Below are 14,325 nucleotides of genomic sequence, written 5' to 3'. Positions count from 1 at the left end.
GATTGAACATGGTGACACACACCTGTGCACACACATGTGTGGTCTGTATCTCACAGCTCTGTCCCTGCATGGATCTGGCATCCTGCCACACTTGGTACCAAAATGTTTCCTGGAAGCATATCAGCCATTTAGTTTGGGAATTTAGGCTAGAGAGGTGCTGTCAGGAGGGGCTAAGGCACTCCCACCACATTGAGAAAAAGCCCATAACAAGCTTCGTCATCTTTCACAAGATATTGTAGCATGGGGGAACTGCAGGTGTTAACAAACTGAATTTGCTCACTCAGGTTTCTTCCAGTCTGGAGTATCTCTATGTCAGTAGCTCTGAAGAGGAGCTCAGTGTAAACCTTTGGTCTGTACTCACTTTTTAGTGAAAGGAGACTAAATGAGACTCTCTTTTAGTTAAAGGAACGCTGAGTGCCAGTACTCAAAACTTTAGATACTGATCTTGAGTTAAATGTGGTGAATCCAGCCTTTTGTTTCAAGTAAACAGTGGGAAAATTGGGCTGTGTATATTGAAACCTTTCTTCTTGGGAGATGATTTAATCCTTCTTTCTTGCCCCTCCTTTTTCAGTATTAGGAATAATTTTCACTGTGTTGCACTGTCCTGCTTATCAACTCCATCAACCTGTGTGAGAGGATCAGAATGATAGAAATCCAGTAAGATGAGCCCAGCAGCTCACCTTCAGAGCTTGACATCTTTGAGGAGCATAGCTGAAGGACTGTCTTCTGTGTTTGCTTCAGGTCAAGTGAAAATACTTTATTGCATCTAGAAGCAACCATGCGAAGCCAAAAGACATCCTGCAGGTACTGACATACAACACTTAATTATAATTCCCTTGGTTTGAGTGGTGCAGGTAGACAAATATCCTATTGTATGAAGAACTCATGGGCTGGTGATCAAGGAGCTTGGGCTAGTAGCTCAAGCTTTGTGGCTCAATTCAGCTGCCTAAGTGCAACTGAGTACCATTTGGGTATATTGGGGTGGCAGAAGCCTGTGCTTTTCTTAAGTGGCTACAGGACTGCTCATGATATTAGGAAGTTACCTACTGTGAGGGTGGTGAGGCCCTGGCACAGGTTGCCCAGAGAAGCTGTGGCTGCCCCATCCCTGGAAGTGTTCAAGGCCAGGTTAGACAGGGCTTGGATCAACCTGCTCTAGTGGAAGGTGTCCCTGCCTGTGGCAGGGTGTGGAGCTGAATGATCTTTAAGGCCCCTTCCAATGCAAACCAGTCTGGGATTCTATGATTACCTTGAGTTGCACCAGAATTTGCTTCACAAACAACTGAACTGAACCATAACCACCACATTTTCTAAATGTGTGCCTCAAATTCTGGGTGATAATCTTCATGTGAGCATCAGTGTGATGCGTATGTGATACATGTCTGTAGCATCTCTGGGAGGAACGCTTGCTGTGTGCCTCCATAGAAGACTGAACATGTCTCCAGTTAGGTACCATGGAGATGGCAAAAACTGTGGAAAGATGTGTTCCCCACTTGTGGTTTTTCATTACCAACCTCAGAGAGGCATTGTGAGAAGTATCAAACACTGGCACACTTAAGGGCATTCATCTCAGTGGATGTTGCACAGAGTCTGGTGTAAAAATGCAGCTGCTGATGGGTAGCTCTCATGGCTCAGGCTGACTGTGGTTGCCAGCTGTGCTTTAACAATTTTACTGTGTCATACTCAGGCTGATGGACTGTGCCATTGGTCAAGGGCAGACAGATGAGCTCTGCAGGGTCCTGGAGCAGCATGGCAGGCTGGCAGAAGTGGGGTAAGTGTGGCTTGGGTTGCTACCATTGCCTTGAACAGGAATCACTGAGGGAGAGCTGGGCTGGTACGGCTCAGCACTGTCTGGGGTTTCCCAGCCCATCTGTGATATGCAGATAGACTCCTCAACTCGTTAAAGTTGTAAACTAGGTATGCTTTTATTCAGAGCTGAGCCGCATGGGGGATAGCTCCTACAAAAGCATGAGTGCCTCAGTGTTGTTTCCCTCTACGTTTATTCTCTAAAGTTATATATATGCATGAGGTTGCACAATACGCCTATACATATTCATGTCCTATCCCTACTTCGTATTATAATGAGCTAGAAGGTCCTTTGTGCCTGCGCAGTGCCCCCTCTGGTCATGGGCGAGGGTCTCAAGATGAAGTAAATGAGTCTTCCTCAAGTCTGAACTTTTCACCTCTAGCAGTCATGCAGGCTCTTTAGGAGTCTGGTCAAAGTCCAAACCATGAAGCTGATCTTCACTGGAACTAAGTGACTGTTCCTCCTCCTTATCAGTCTGTTTCTTCCCCTTATCAGACTGTTTCTCCCCCTTATCAATAGCCTATTGCCCTGGTACTGCATGGCAAGCTTGACAGGTATTTGCAAATAATGCTTTCTGTTAAACAGGCAAGATTCCTTTATCCCCCCTTGTACAACCCCCCTGTACATTGGTCAGCCCTCCGCATCAATTCCACAGGGGCAGGTCATCTCTGTGTAGAAGGGCACAGGTATTCAGCTGTACTAGTTGTTGGCACGTATCTGTAAATGAACATCCTCAGGGTTTGCTCTCTAAAACCGTCATCCCTAATTTTCTTCAATATGTGAGATTTCACAAGTGAGTCTGTTGAAGGCAATGTCAAATGTTCTTTACTTGGATTTGTGTCTTTATCTCCTTTCCTCCCTGGCAAAAATACCCCCTGGGTTCTGGACTTTTTGCACTGGCAGGAACTGCTCTTTCTCATGGATTCAGTTCACAAGGCTGGGCTATGCTGCGGAACTGATCTTAGCAGTGTTTATGTTCATGTAGATCAGTTGGATTGTTGTGAATGGAATTTAAACACTTCCATTCATCCCTGCAGGTAAATGTGGGTGCTAAATCTTCTGGCTGGGATGTTTTAAAGCAGATCATTCTCCTGGTTTAGCTCTTCCCAGCATGTGGTAGAGAGTGCAAGGACAGGAGGAGGCAGACAAAAGCAGGGCAGAACAGGATTGCTTCTCCAACCGCTAGTGCTGCCTTACACCAATTTAGCATTAGCAAAACCTCATTTTCCTGGGCTGGTTTATTGTACGGAGAGGTGAGTCAGGCCAGGTGCCCTGTCACTGTATTGCTTTGGGCAGTTTGATGTATTGTTAAATTCTGACCATTGGGAAAATAATCATTTTCCCTCTTAATTTACCCTCACTTGTCTTCTCTGTGCAGTTTATGCTCCAAAGCAACTTTACCATCAAGTTGACAAGCAGAGATGACCCGAGAAGGATTTTGAGGTAATGGTACAGATTTTTTGGTGTGATTTCTTTAACAAAAGTGATATCCTTTTTCTAGGGACAAGGCAGACAAAACCTCTTGTAGCCCTTAGCTCCTGTTGCAGTGATGTTTTACATCACAGAGAATCCCACATCCTTTTCTCTTACTGCTTCCCTACTGACTCTCACTTAGGAATCTGTAGGTGTGCCTACACATGACAGGATGCTACAAGAAGTTGCACCATTAGCTTACATATATGTTGTATTAGAACATCTTGACAAGATGCTTTTGCAATGCTGCCACAATCTTTTTTGGAAGTCCTGCAAGGTATTTTGTTCTCTGTGGGGAAATGTTGTAATGCCTGAGATTTCTGAGTCAGAAAGTCTGAACTGTTTTAAGGAACTCAGACTATTTACTTTCATACTGTTTCAGACTCACAGAGTGCAAATTTCAACCAGAACACTTGGAAAAGTTGTGCTTGTTCCTGGAAAAACGCACTGGTCTGACAAAATACATGTGAGTTAATGACTGCTTGAACCCATTTGGGTGGGCTCCTTTGTAAGCTGCTCGTTACAATGACCTTTGTTTCTAGATCCTTATATAACAATGTGACTGTCCAGGCTGCAGAAAGACTTCTGCATTCACTGAGAAAAAATCTGGGTCCTCTGTAAATCAGGTACTATGTCGCTGTGCTGTTTTAGACACTGATATGAGGCATCTGGTCATCTAAGATCTTCTTTCATCAAAACCAAAAGTGAAATGTGCTTCTTCCAAAGACAGGTAGCATTGGCCTGAGAAAACCCCAGGGGTGACTCTAAGTTATTGGTATTTTGGCTTTATCTTCTTCATTCCTACTAAGCATCATGTAAAGCTGTAGCCATAAACTGTGCTGTCTTTGTGAGGCCTACCTGCCTCACAAAGAAACTTGCTAATTCTGGTGAACCCATTCCTACTGTGTCCTCACCAGAGCATCCCACAGTTCACCTGGGTAACAGATTCTTCACTTCTCCCAAAATGTGTTGCATTAGAACACAAGAGCCAGACTTCTCATTGCTGTCAGAGGTGTGCAGGCAGGAGGGAACTTGGTGTTTGTGTCCTCCTCTGCAGGGAAGCTCAGCTGCTTCTCTGTTCCCAGTTTGCATCCTGTTTCCTATGTAGTCATTACTCAGATGAACAAAGCTCAGGGTTCTGTTACTCTGTGTGTAACAGAGTACTGAGCAGTCAGCTGACAGAGGCAGAGATAGATCCATGCATGTGACTAAAGCACAGCTGCCTGTATTCTGCTTTGCAGCATAGAAGAGCCTTGGGTACGTAAATAAATTGTCATGAACCTTATTTACCTGGGTGTCCAGACCTGTGGAAACATTACTGAGATCAGGTAAGTAACAACTAAAGTTCTGGTATCTTCCAGATACTTTCTTTTAGCCTGATACTTTTCAGGAAATGGGATTGAAGTGCTTAGATTTGTGATTGCACACATCAAGGGGTTTAGCGGGAAGGACACCGTGTTCCTGGTAACCCTTTGGAGGAAAGGTGCCTAGGCTAGGCTGGCTCTAGTACTAGTTTAACCACAGCACATCTCTTCAGAGATGGGTGGTTAGCATTTGTGCACCTGCATAGTCCTGTCCCATCCAGTCCTCATGATTTTTCTTACGGAGAAACAGCATTTACCTTCCCTCAAGATTTCAATCTCTGCCTTTCCAGGATATGTAAAGAGAAAACCTCTTCCAATTAGGTGTTAGGTTCCCACACTACCTGGAGAAGGTGGAATCAGACGTTAGCAGGTGAGAAAGTGACTATTTATCAATATTTTCTGCTTGTTCTGAAACTTGCCATGGGATGAAAAATATCATCAGAGTGTCTGACACTCTGGTCTCTCTGGGCTCAGTCTCAGAGTGCCTCTGTGCCACTGTCCTGGGTTCAGCAGTAGCAGTCATGTTTCTCCTTCTTGGTAGCTGGTGCAGTGCAGTGTTTTGATTTTCGGCCTGGGAACAGAGCTGATAGTAATGTTTTGGTTTGGCCAAGGACTTTGTGAGCCTCATGCTCTGCCAGGGAGGAGGGGAAGCCAGGAGGAAGCAGAGACAGGACACCTGACCCAAACTGACCAAAGAGGTATTCCATACCACAGCACGTCATGCCCAGGATGTAACTGGGAGTTAGCCGGAAGGGCTGGGAGACTGCAGGGTTGGAGGAGGTATCGGTCGGTGCTTGGTCGGGCTGAGGGGGGGCGAGTTATCGGCCAGCTGGTGCTGAGGTGTTGTATTCTCTTCCCTTGTTATTTCCTTTATCATTATTATTGGTGGTAGCAGTAGTGATTTGTGTTATACCTTAGTTACTAAACTGTTCTTATCTCAACCCGTGGGAGTTGCATTCTTTTCGATTCTCCTCTCTGTCCCTCCGGGAGCAGGGGGAGGGCAAGAAAGGGGGGGGAAGTGAGCGAACGAATTACCTGACTGGGTTTAAACCACGACAGCCACACATGTGGAAGAAACCTTATTCATGTGCCTGTGTCTTTGGGGCCACCCTCCTTCAGGCCCTTCCTGGACCTATACAAGGGTAAACAAATCTGCCTATCTTTGCTACAGGAGCAGGAGCACTCAGGAGGCATGAGCACTTTGAAGACTCCTAAGACAAGCTGGCTTCTGCATGAATGTGTAGACAAGAGAAAAGCATTAGTGTCTTTTTCCCTTTGTGTAGCTGAAGAAGGCAGCAGCTACCTTCTTGTGCAGTTGGGGAAGGGCTGTGTTTCTCTACACTGGACTGTGGTGTAGATGGGACATAGCAGGAGAGTGTGCACTTGCAAAGCTCTACACTCTTCCTAATCCTGGGCCTAAGGGGCACCAGATAATGCAGTGAGTGTCTGCTGCTCATCGACAGTTGTGTGTGTGTATCCTGCAAGTTGAATCTGTGCAAGCCAGAAATCCAGCATGCTGGCTTCCACCAAAGGGTTCGTGAAAACTGTGCTCAGCTTCAGGAATTGAGGTGAGCTGCCAGGCACTGGAAAGGATGTTTTGGGGAAGGGAGTAGCTTGTGCTTGTGTGTGAAGGAGAGCACACAGCAGGGCAGCGGACAGGCCAGTGCAAGGTCCCAGTCCCTGCCCTCTGGTTTCCCTATGTAGAGTGTTTGGATGGAAAATAAAAAAAAAAACTAGTGGCTTCCTGTGGTATCCTTTAAAGGCATCCAAATCTTTTCCCTGTGCCCAGGTAACCTATACTCTCTTATCATGGCTGGGAGCACCCATGGGACTTTGTGAAGTATCAATGTTGTGACAATTCTGCTGTGTCCCCACATCAGTGTGCTTTATTTGTGGGGTTAGTACAGGCCTGTCATCCTCTGTGAACAGGCCAGATCTGTTGTTCTGTTCTTGCAGATGGTCCCATATTGAACTCCACAATGAGCTCGCAGCCCAGAAAGCCAACCGTATCCTGGGCTGCATCAAAAGGAGCGTGACCAGCAGGTGGAAGGAGGTGATCCTGCCCCTCTAACTCTGCTCTTGTGAGACCTCACTTGGAGTACTGCATGTAGTTCTGGTGTCCTCAACATAAAAGGGACATGGAACTGTTGGAACAAGTCCAGAGGAGGACCGTGAGGATGATCAGGGGACTGGAGCACCTCCCGTATGAAGACAGGCTGAGGAAGTTGGGGCTGTTCAGCCTGGAGAAGAGAAGTGTGGAGACCTCATAGCAGCCTTCCAGTATCTGAAGGGGGCCTACAAGGGTGCTGGAGAGGGACTTTTCATTAGAGACTGTAGTGATAGGACAAGGGGTAACGGGCTAAAACTTAAACAGGGGAAGTTTAGATTGGATATAAGAAGGAAATTCTTTCATGTTAGGGTGATGAGGCACCGGAATAGGTTGCCCAGGGGGGTTGTGAATGCTCCATCCCTGGTAGTGTTCAAGACCAGGTTGGACGAGGCCTTGGGTGATATGATTTAGCATAAGGTGTCCCTGCCCATGGCAGGGGGGTTGGAACTAGATGATCTTCAGGTTGTTTCCAACCCTAATGATTCTATGATTCTATGATGAAGAAGAAATGCTAGCTAAGATTTTTCTACCTCTTCCAGAGCTGAAGAAGTTGGGTATGTCCATGCTGGTTTCTCTTCCACATCTTTATCGTTTGCTCAACCAACACTGATCCTCTCGGAAACACTTTTTGTCAGGAATATGGCCATCAGCTCTGTGATCTCTCCTGGGCCATGTCTAAGTTGCAAACTCAGCAGATCTCTGCAGTTCATACCAAAGGTGGTTATAGGGGCTCCGTATGTCTTGAGTTTTTTTTCTTCTCCCCTTTTTTTGAAGTGAAAACAATTTGAGACTGAGACCGTAACTCTTTTTTGCATTGCAAACAAGTTTATATCACCCTACTGCGCGAAAGAGCTTTTTCTGGTATGAATTACAGAATGGTTTGGATTGGAAGAGACCTTAAAGCTTATCCTGTTCCAAGCTCCTGCCATGGGCAGGGACGCTTTCCACTAGACCAGGTTGCTCCAAGCCCTGTCCAGCCTGGCCTTGAACACTGCCAGGGATGGGGCAGCCACAGCTTCTCTGGGCAACCTGTGCCAGGGCCTCAGCACCCTCACAGGGAAGAACTTCTGCCTTCTGTCTAACCTGAACTTCCCCTGTTTCAGTTTGAACCCATTGCCCTTTGTCCTATCACTACAGCCCCTGATGAAGAGTTCCTGCCTGGCATCCTTGTAGGCCCCCTTCAGATACTGGAAGCTGCTCTGAGGTGTCCATGCAGCCACTCAGTCCATTTCACAGCCCTCTTCAACTGCCTGTAAGAAAGAGGCAGGCTTATAAAGGGCATCTCTGCCCAGTGAAATGCTGGGGTTGTTTGGCTGAGGCAGAGACTATGCTGTTTGGTAGGTATACATCATGTGAACATGTCTTACCTACTTAGTCCTTGTAGTCCTGTACAGAGGAGGTGTGGAAATCTCTCCAAACCTATGCTTCCTGATGTCTGTGCAGGCTGGAGTCTGTGTTAGGGCAGTTTGCCTGTCAGTGGAGTAAATTCTTTCTCAGTGTGCTGGGACCTGACCTTCGTATTTGATCCTTGCTCTTTTGCAGGCTGACATCTAGCAGTATTATGCCAGCTGGAATGGACTACTTGATCTTGGGCTTCCAGAACTGCCAGGCCATTAAAGAACTCAAGTGAGCGTTGTTTCCAGGCTGTCCAGTGCCTGCCAGGTCTTTCTAGAAGCTTTAGTTAAACTGCACCCTCTCTTCTGCCTGCACCCTATACAGATGTCATTTTCCTAGTGGCTGGGGGACTTCAGATAGGGAAGAAGCAACAATTCCTTTTTATTTGCAAGAACGATGAGTGAGCAGGATAGAGATCAGAAGTCTGTGGCAGGGAATGTCTGGTGAAGAAATCAGATAGTGATTGGTAGTGTTTTTTGCATGATCTTGTCCCAGCTGGGGACAAGATTGCTTTGTTTCCTCTATAGCAATCCCAGACACAGTATTTCGTTCCTGGAGGATGATTTGGTAGCCTGCATACAAAGGAAGTTTTTCCAGGCACCTGCACGGAAAGCATCCTTCTATTATAAAGTGTCACTGGACCGTGTGTGGTGGTGTCGCTAGAGCTTTGCCATCTTGTGGTCACAGCAGCACCTTGCTCCATGAGGAGCTGCATTCTTGCGCCAGAAGTTTGGGATCCTCTTGGTGTTTCATCAGAATACAAACACGTCCAGAATAATTGCATTAGAGAGAAAAACTGAAAACTATTCACAGAAACTAGGATACATTCCCACTTCTCCTCAACTCTTGTCCTGCTCTCCTCTGCTCTGAGTGCTTGCATGACTGCCTGTTGGTAGTTAGTTGTTCCTGTGTTACTCCATCTTTTGGCTTGGGCTAAATGAAACTCAGCAGTGCTGCTGTTCCTAAGCTTGTGCTGGGGGTTTGTGAAACGCCATCTCTGAAGAGCCTTGTGTAAGTATGTGACTGCAGCTTGCCTCTAGTCTGGCTTGTGGTACTGAGTAGCAGCCCATTTTCCTGTGAATGTTCTTCCCAGCTTGAACCACAACAGTATTCGTAATGATGGCTGCTGCATACTCACGGAAGTCTTGACGAATATGCACTACATGGAGGAAATCAAGTAAGTTTCTCCATTCTTGCGGTCCTTCATCAGCAGAGAGGTGACCACTAGTGGCAGCATTTGGAGAGACCCAGATGTGCTTATACACAGTGTTGTAACAAAAGCCGGGAGGTTGCAAAACACTCATGTATGAGGTACCCTGTGCCGCAGGAAATCAGAGCTTGACATTCAGAAGAGGAGAATTTGGTCTAACCCCCCCTCTGGTGCAGTCATGTAGAAAATAGTTTAAGCAGACTCTGGATTTAAATCTTCTCTGGATTTCCTGGGATGCAGAACATTACCAAGGACTCTCTCCTGAGAGAGCACCAAATCCAACATTCTCGTGCTCTGAAAAGATGTGAATCTAGAGCCAGCCCCAAGCTTGTTCTGCTGTTTCGCCTCCCGCCCTAGCCAGGTGCTGTCCATTCTCCACTGCAGTAGTTTGGAAAATAATAATTCTCTGTTCTCTGTCTTGGTATTCTGGCTGAAGTAATTTCGCACTCTGTAACAGATATGCTGATGTTGATTGTTCTTTGCAATTTTTTAATGCCTCATTAATAGCTATTAGTCTTTGATGAAATAGTTGAGACAAGCAGCTCTTTTGATTCTGCTGCCAAGGTCAGGCATGTCATCCAGCAGATGGGACATGTTAAATAAGATCTCATACTCTGCTTGGTTGTTAGCATTTCCCTTTAGAACACAACCTTTCTTCTCGTTAAAGTTTAAGCCACAGCAAGATTGGAGATCCAGACCGGATAACTCTAGCTCTGTCCTGCTGGAAATGCAAAACTTGAAGAGAATCAAGTGAGTCCCTTTGTTTTGTTTGCAGTGGTTTCGGTTTTGGCCACAGATAGTGGGGAAGCCTGTGTGGGAAGCCTTGTGCTGGCTTCATTTATGCAATGTTCCATCTTCCAGTCTTTCAGCATAATTGAAGACCTTACGCAAAATCACAGAATCCCAGACCGATTTGGATTGGAAGGGACCATAAAGCTTGTTCAGTTCCAACACCCTGCCACAGGCAGGGACACCTTCCACTAGACCAGGTTGCTCCAAGCCCTGCCCAACCTGGCCTTGAACACTGCCAGGGATGGGGCAGCCACAGCTTCTCTGGGCAACCTGTGCCAGGGCCTCAGCACCCTCACAGGGAAGAACTTCTGCCTAAGAGCTCATCTCAATCTCCCTTCTGTCAGGTTAAAGCCATTCCCCCTTGTCCTCTCTTTACAGGTCCTTGTACAAAGCCTCTCTCCAGGTTTCTTTTAGCCCCTTTAAGGACTGGAGCTGCTGCAAGGTCTCCTGGGCCCTTCTCTTCTCCAGGCTGAACAAGCCTAGCTCTCTCAGTGTGTCCCCAGAGAAGACCTGCTCCAGCCCTTGGAGCATCTTCAACAGAAAGTGTTCTTTCTCATGCCCTCCCCATGTACAGCTAGGATGGCCAATGACTTTGTCTGCCATGCAGAGGCTCTCTGAGAGTGACGGTTATGACCATGTCCTGGAGCAGTCACCCACGGAGACGTGATGGGCATTTGCCAGCCTTCACTAGCTGTTTGCACAGAGATCTCTGGCTCTGTTGTGTCCTGGAAAGTAAATCTGCAAGCTTGTGGGGAACTGTACAAGTCTCATATTCACACAGCAGTTTCTTCAGGCTCTGTTGTGTTCCCAGTGTGGTGGCCCCCATGTTCCTACACTGCTTACTTTTACTAGTGGAAGTAGGGGTGAAATTGGGAGTTTATCCAAGTGAGAAGACAGTCTCTAAACAAGGTTCACGCTCAGAGACATGGATTCAAATTGTCAGTCCTCCAGGGGAGTGGAAATTAGAACATCCAGGCTGCTTGTTAAGGCTCTGCTCTGGGCTATTCGTTATAATCTTTAGCAATTAAAAAACTGGCAATGACTTGAACAAGAAAAGGAAATTCACAGTTCTGTCTGGGAGAGGGAAAACTGCTCCTTCCCCCAGTACCTGCAGGGACAGGAGTGACTGAGCACTAGGCAAAGACACACTATAAATCCCCAGGCTCTTCCAGAAACCTAAGTCTCTGGACACACCACTACAGCCCTGTTTAGTCCATGATTGACCCAAGTCTCCTATCACGCCCAGCAAATAGTGAAATACTTTAAGTTGGTACATTCTGGTTCTTGTTCAGTCACTGAGAGTCTTTTATGCTTATTTTAGCCTTTCAGGGAACATTCCTAGTTCTGCTGGAGGGGTGAGGCTGATGGAAGCTCTTGTCTATTGCAAACATATGGAGGAGTTACTGTAAGTGTGTAATTTCCAGTATCCCCTCAGGAAGCTGGGCAAAAATCAGGACATAGAAACCAAATCTGATATGACTCCAGTAAAGCCCACATCAGTTTTACCTGTGGTTCTTAGGAAAGCAGGGTAAAAACTCATAGCAACATAGGATAAGTATGTGTGGCACTGGGTGTGGAAGGTTTGGGATTGGTTGTTCACTCTGAGATTCCCAAGAACTGTACATGAGTGGGGAAGAGCTGAATCTGTGGCTTAATGGGCATATGGGCTGAACAGTGCTTATGTTGCCTGATAAATCAGCATTAATCCGTATAGCTGCAGAAATGGAGGGAAGGTGACAGACAGAGGCTTTCCTCAGCCAGATGTTTTATCAGTCATTCCATTATAGACCAGTCTATAAAACATATGTGCCCTCCCATATTAAATAAACCAAATTAAAAAGGAACAAATGAAGAAAAGTTACAGTTAAAATGGTGGAGCTCTTTATCACACCTTTCAATTACATTGTACTGTACTAAGGCACATATTAAAAACTGCAATTTCAGTTGAATTCTAGCTCAGGACAACTCAAAGGGAAGTCATTGTGCTCCTGAGGAGTGCAAGGCTGTTTTACTTCCCTGTTTAACTTCTGATGCAGGATTACAAAACCTAGTTGCTCTTTCCCCCTGCCCTCATTGTCCTTTGAATCATGGACATTAGCTCCTTTCAGCATAATCCCATGCATATGTGGGTGAGGAACGGGGATCACAGATCCCTGTGGGTGACACACATGTGAGGGATGAGGCTCTGTAGTTCTCTGCCAGTGACGTTCAATTTCTGCTTCAGGCTATCTCAAAATTTTTTTGGAATTGGGCCAGCAGTGAAACTTGCCCGCTGTCTGCTTCACATGACCAGCCTGAAGGTCCTGCAGTAAGTGTTGACCTCTGCCCCAGGAATGTTGGTTATCCTGGGAATATGTGAGATGGTTGAAAGAAGGCATTGGAAAAGGCATCGACTGCAGTGATGCACTGGTCTCTTGTTTAGACATTATTTTCGGTGTGTGAGGATTGTGAAACCCTCTACAATTACTCTGAAGCCTCAAGTCACATCAACTATTCTTGTGTAATCTCTTACAGCGTTACCTTTAGATATGAACCAGGTATTGTATATACAGTAAAATAACTCTTCTGATGGGTTATTTTAGCTTCTGATGCCTCAGGCTGTCCTTTTGTTCTGGTGTACTGTAAACATAAATAAGAGTACCTTTTGTGGTTCTCAGTGTTTTGTGCAGGCACCTCTGACTTATTTTTAACCCTGAATCCAGTACTACATTTTTAAAGCTTTTATGGAGTCTTTCCAAGGCTCTAACATGCAAGACTTCCTCATATTGTTTTACAATAGCAAAGCAAGAAATTTGGGAGCTAGAAGAGCTCAGCAGGCTTAGTTAGCCTAGTGGTGTGTCTTGCAGCATGTGTCTAAGGTATGATCAAAAGATAACTTAGAAAAGGAATCCCAGTGGTGAGAGACTTTAGTCTTCTGGGTAGGTTCTTGTCTTCACTGGAAAGATGTTAAAAAATCTTGAGACATGGGAATTCCCATCTGCTTTTTGTTCTTTGGGCTGTTCACCACTCATCCCAATCTGATCCCACGTGCACAGAACTGGGGACAGACTCCTGGTGGTAATATGCAGCTATGGCTTTTGCAGTGACTGGCTGACTGTGCTCCTGCCTTGTGAGCATGGCCAAACTCATGAACTTCCATGTCCTTGGGGCTAAGGGTTATGGACAACAACTGGCTGGCCACATTGCTGGCCCCCACTGCTGCCTCCCTGTTTTCCAGGCCCCTTCATTAAGATTAATCCACAGGGATTCCAGGTTATTACCAGCTGGTTCAAAAGAAGTAGCAATTATCTTCTTGGCAAATTAAGTATGAGCTTTTATTACAGCTTTATTCTAAAATAATCCTCCAATGCTTGTGTTTCTTTTGTTAGCTTGCAGAACAATAACATTGGGCCAGCAGGAGGCATGGAGCTGGCCAGAGCCCTGGTGGCGTGTGGGCTGCTGAAAGAGATCAGGTAGGACATGGTAGATACCTACCATCCCATCACTTGGGATGACGTCAAATGGATGGATCGTATCACTCTGTGAGTGAGAATTATTCCAGCTCACAGGCCTGAGACTGTCACACGGGCTTCATCCATGCTCAGGGTGACAGTCTCACCACCCCTCCTAGACACTTCACATAGGTTGAGAGGAGACACTCCGAAGGTCACTGCAATGCTCTACCTACAGGGCAGCTTGGATCACTTCCGACATTAAACCTTGTCTGCCTGTGCTGGCTTTCTGTGGCCACATGCCTTTGAACTACTGTATGCAGTGACCTAGGGAGAGATAAAACTTCTAAATACAAAATTTGGAGAATGGAGGTGATGTGAATTACCTCTTCCTGCTGCATATGTGATGTCACTGTTCTTTCCTAACGTGTTTATTGTTAATTAAAAAGTTGAATTAGGATGTTGGTAATTTAGATGTGAAGTATGTTAGAATAGGGGAGGTATTGCCATGGTTTGTGTCTGCTGGTAGATGAGAACAGAGCAGCACATCCTGGTGAAGGGTGTGAGGCAGTTACTGCTGCCCCCTGTTTCTTTCGAGAGCCATGTCTTCTTTGCATTTTCACTTACTGTCATCTCTTCTCAAGTCACAACAGTTGTAACTCCAGTATAGAATCATAGAATAGAGTTGGAAAGGACTTAAGATCATGTAGTTCCACCCCCCCTGCCATGGGCAGGGACATCTCACA

The sequence above is a fragment of the Pezoporus wallicus genome, unplaced genomic scaffold (genome assembly GCF_028554395.1).
Source record: "Pezoporus wallicus isolate ANWC-B61680 ecotype Strahan unplaced genomic scaffold, APGP_CSIRO_Pwel_v1 contig_3573, whole genome shotgun sequence".
In the NCBI taxonomy this organism is placed as follows: Eukaryota; Metazoa; Chordata; class Aves; order Psittaciformes; family Psittacidae; genus Pezoporus; species Pezoporus wallicus.
Note: the sequence above shows the minus strand (reverse complement) of the source record.